Here is a 5,581-nt window from a genome sequence, read left to right on the forward strand (position 1 = left end):
GGAATTACCACTCCTCAAACTATCCAGATAGAAGGACATATCAAGATAAAAAAATTTCAAGAAGTGAAAGATCACATCGAGCATCAACAAAATGAATCCGACCATATCTTGTAAAGCATTGGAAGAAATTACCACTCCTCAAACTCTCAAGATAGAAGGACATATCAAGAAGAAAAAGTTTCAAGCAGTGAAAGATCACATCGAGCATCAACAACAAGTTCTCCAACTTTTAAAGGATAATGCCACTTTGGTGCAAAATCAAATGAAACAACAGGTAGATAAACATCATAGTGAAAAATGTTTTGATTTAGGTGATTGCGTATTTTTACTGCTACATCTCAAGCAAGCTATTTATGAGAAAGAAATGTTGGCAATACTACATGCACTTAAGAAATGGTGACCTTACCGAATGGGAAGACACTTCAAGGTAAAAATGGATCATGATAGCCTTAAATACTTTTTAGACTCAACTATTATCTTTAGAAGAATGGAAAAACTGGGTCACAAATATGTTGGGTTATGACTTTGACATCATCTATAGAAAAGGGAAGCAAAATTTTGTTGTTGATGCACTCTCAAGAAAGGATGAGGATGTGGAAGCATTGTTTTGTGCTATTTCTATTATCCAACCAGATTGGATAAACAAAGCAAGGGATGAATGGAAGAAGGATGAAGAAGTATGGCCACTCATTCAAAAGTTGCAGAAGATCCCAATTCAAACAATATTTCCAAAACTTGAAGAGGAATGAAAAATCATATTGGAACCTGGAGCAGTCACAGAAACAAGAACCTAACAGCTACAAAATTGACCAATTTGAGAGTATCTCATCAAGTGGAAGAACTTACCCACTGAAGATTCCACATGGGAGGACAAGAATTTTATACAAAAGCATCAAGAACTACTCAAGTGTTGAGGAAAACACTTTTTGAAGGAGAGGGGCATGTTAGGCCCATATACTACTAATGTAACCCCTTATTGCTATTAGTACAACCCCCTTATTATATTGTTGTACCCATGTAGTCCCCATATTGTGACTATTGTGCCCCATAAAAGCCCAATATTGTTATTATTGTTCCCTTACATTATTATTGTTATGTTGGCTCTGATTATACTATGACCCCTTAGACTTCTATATATAGAAAGGAGGTCTTTTCATTTGTATCATCCAAGAATTGTTCATTTGTGTAATGTAAAGGAGGTTTCCCCCTCGAAGAGGCTTATTTCTAAGGCGTTCATCTATCTTTTCTATCTTTTTGTGAGATGGTTTCATAATAGATACCTATTAATTGGTTGTGGCCACATGTACGAATTACACCAATAATCCCATCACCCCCATTTGAGTTAAGGCCATAGACAAAAGTCATTACAATACAAGATTATGGAATTTACTCGCCCCCCTTAATGTTGATTAGAGGCCAAATCACGACTCTAAAATCCACATTTTCCCTTTATAAAATTGTTAATACCTTAATGGTTAACACTAAGCTTCAAAGTGATTTATGTTGGATATGTTGTTGTTTTGCAAGGACATCAGAATACAAAGTAATAACTTGTAGTGGATAAGGGTCTTCTTAATAATGCTCAAATGGGCTAGAAAAAACATTGCTACATCAATGCCATTCTGAGAACAATCAACAATATCAACAAGAAGGGCTTGAGGTGGAGGATATTCCACTTGATAGCATGTGGATGGACCAATAAGAAAGCTTGCTAGATAAATAAGTGTGGAGATAGTTCACTAAAGTATGGACCTTTACCTATTCCAAAGAGTCATCAGTACATGTGAATCTTGTAAGGTGTTTGTATCATCATTGAATAATGGAGGCAGGCCATCTAGAGTATCTAGATCATGAAGACAAATAAGCTATCGATGAGAGAATCCTAAAAACAAGTGAAGAGACATATATAATAAGAAGACTAGATGAGTCATCAATAGGGTCCACATTAGTCATAGGACTCTATGAAAGCATTGTTGGAGTACTTGTAGAAGTAGGGAGAGGAGCAATGTCATATTGTGAAGGGTTCATTGGTAGGAATAATATGGAAGAGAATTTGCATGGTGATTTTAAGCAACATGATCTATGGAGGCGTGCTGAGTAGAATCTTCTTAAAGTAGTAATGAGAAAGATTATGATAAACCATGAATAGGAACCTTGTAAAAAATAATAACTTATCTACATTCAAACAAATTATAAGTGGTGGGATCATATAGGAAATGGATTATGTATGCAAAAGTTATGACATCCAAAAGTTGACCTTCATGATTTTACCACCATGATTTGGGAGGATGCCTTGTTAGGCCCCGTTATTCATGGAAAAGGGTCTTGCTACATGATCATGATGAAGAAGATTTTAGAAGACTCAATTTGTAACTCTAACTAAGTTTGGGAGCCAAACTTAACCACTAATAGGCTACCGTGTTGTGTTATAACCGAGCCAATAGGAGGAAAAGTGGTTCCATTCTTTTCGAGTGCATTTTGTTTTATAGATGAGTATAGTTTCTGAGGGTGTAGAGAGAGATAAAATAGAGAGGTTTTGTGCTCTATAGTGGCCCATTGGCCATAGGTTTCACTCCTTCGTATTTGCATCCATTTCTATTCAAAGAAAGACATATTAGAATAGCCTCCTTTTATAGTTGGGTTTCCTTCCATTAGGGTTTCCAAAATCACATATTATGTTCATTGTGGTTTATGAGTTTTATTTCATTGCTCTCTATTTTTTCATATTTTATTTATTGCATGCATAAGCATAATACGATGATTAAGGAATAAAGAACTCTAAGGAAAAATTAAATCTTATAGCGTTGATTTTGGATTTTCAAATATATTTTAGTAGCTCTATCGTGATATATTGTCCAATAGGATATTCATAGTGGTTTACAAATCATATTGATATTAGAGCAGGTGTCTTTGGGTATTTGGTGGGAGGCTGCAGGGGATCTAGATCAATTTAAGCAGAAATTTGGAAACCTCAACCATGGTTGATGTATCTACTAAGAACCCTTGATATCAAGCATAAATAAGGTTCTCAAGGTTGAAAGAATAGGTCCTAGGTATCAGCTGTAACATGAATCTCCTTATGGAAACTCTAGTGAACAATTTTGGAATCAAAGAAGACAAAGGTTCCAAATTAGAGGTTAGATCAGAGGAAATCAAGGAATTAAGAAGACCCATAGATTGAGTCTAAGAAAGAAATTGAAAAGGAACAACCCAGTTTGACCATTGTGAACCATTCACATTATCTGTTCAAGATGGAAGTAAAGGTTGACATCAAATCATACCAAGGTGAGATTGATGCTTTAGAGTTAAATCACTAGTTACAATAGTTAGAGGTTTATTTTAGTGTTCACCACATAGAAGAAGAACATAAAATTTCATTTGTACGTATGAAATTAGAGGGCCATGCCTTGATCTAGTGGGAAAACCACAAATAAACACTGAGAGGGTGATCCTCCAGTGAGTAAGTGGGAGGATTTTAAAACTCTCTGTTGTAGCGGCTAAAACACCCTCCAAAATTTTGGCATGCATCCAATTTCAGAGCCTTCCTGGGTTTTTCCTTAATGATTGAAAACACTTAGGCTCATCCCATGAGCTCGTGTCGAGTCTTTACACCCGATTTTCTTGACCGATCACCAATCATCTTTTAGCATGTTGGTTGCAATGTCATGCTTGTGGGCTTGTTCTGGCTATGTTGAAGGTTTGTCTTTGTGTGTATGATTTGTGTTCACTATGCAAGCATCTGTTGCACTCACACACAAATTTGTATGCAATGTCACGCAAGTGTCATTGTGGTCATTCAGTGATCTATCTCAAGTGTTGCACTTGTCGCTCTCACCCGTCAGCCAGTCACGCTGAGCATATGTTGTCTTGTTGGTTTGAGGTGTCTTGTCGTCGAATCATGTTGAGTGTGTGTTCACAAGGTCATGTATACATGAGTTCACTCACTCACACACTTAAACATTTTTCCAAATCTCTGTTGACCAGACCACCTTCCATCAGCCGAACTTCCAGTGAGATGCACTGCGTAGTCTCAGCCCTTAGTGACTAAGCACTGTTGCCCAGAACGACACATATCTTGAGGCTGCCCTCCAGGTAGTCTGCGATGCACATTTCTAGAATCAGCTTGGTTGATTTTCACCCAGAACAATGCAAAAGTTTCCAAAGAATCCATCTCAATTTGCGCTTCCCACAAGCCTATCCATCAAGCCTCCCACTGGTCAACCGAAGAATCTGACTGAAGCAGTGACCTAGGGCTGCACTCATCTCCAAAAATACACAAAAGTTGTCAGCCTAGCTACCTGCACTCTGTGAAGAAATTGTGCAAACATGAGGGTCAGTCACCCATTGTCCGTCATTACACTGTCTCTAGAAATTGCGCATTTTTGTTAGGAATTCCCCCTGCTGACCTTCTCTCTACTCCTCCTAAAAATTGCATAGTTTTCTTAGACAATCCACCTGCTGCCCGACACCCCTCTTAACCTAGAAAGTGGGAAGACATGTCCTACTTCACTACCTCCCAGATCTGCATAGTTCTAAGCAGCAAGCTCTCGTAGCCTGATTCTAACCTCCTTTGGAAATCTGCACAGTTTTCACTGTCAACGCCTCCTACTGCCCACACTGACTTCCCTGGAAAACTACATAGTTCTGCCTCCCAGCTAAGCCAGATCCCATAGATGTAACTACTATCTCAAACTGCTCAACCCAACCTCTCAGTGACCTCTGCGTAGTTTTCCCTGATAGTGCCTTGGAGCCTTGCATCCTAGCCTGAAATGTGCTTTACATAGTTTCAGAGCCTTGTCCTCTCTCCTAGTCACCTACTCCCAAAAATGAAATATGATGCATCGTGGTAGAATAGGCGATTTATGGATTTGATGTCATCTTGTCATGAGTGATTGCAGAGATAGGTACATGGATGAGACATTGCACGATGATGAATGGGATGAACAAGGAGCGCATGCTACAAGACTTATTCGCGAACGGATGAACACATGAGCATGCGAAGTACCAATGAAGGGAATACATGCACATGTAACATCAAGTGAACACCAAGACCATCGAAGACTCCACACACCTTGTCATGCGGAGGTGAAGCTATGATACACCAAGAGAACACTCATCACTCAGTAGCACAATAGATTTACAAGGACACCACCATCAGCATGAACATACCAACAGTGTCATGTCGATTCATGTCATGAGTCATCTTGACGACATTACTACTATGGGCCATACTGCTATAATTAATGTAATGTAATGTGAAAGTCCAAGAGACCCACATATGAAGTTGAAGAGTCATGTAACTCAAATAGTCATGAGGGAATTTGAAGAGTCACAAGGGTCAAGTTCACCCTTAGCTATATATACCCCTCATTTGTACATGCAACAGACTTTTCACCTTGGCTCCTCCCACATAGCCTTGAGAGTATGTAGTATTTTCTTTGAGGAGCGAGCAATGGCTCCTATGCCCCACTACCAAGGTTAGTGATGTATGTTGTATGGATGTGTCTTGGAAGTTTCATTTAATTCATAAGCTTGTTAATAGGCCAGCACGTTTTCACACATGTATTGTATTCGTTTGTAA

The sequence above is a fragment of the Pinus tabuliformis genome, chromosome Q (genome assembly GCF_031772625.1).
Source record: "Pinus tabuliformis cultivar Carrire ecotype Pingquan chromosome Q, CPIR1, whole genome shotgun sequence".
NCBI lineage: Eukaryota > Viridiplantae > Streptophyta > Pinopsida > Pinales > Pinaceae > Pinus > Pinus tabuliformis.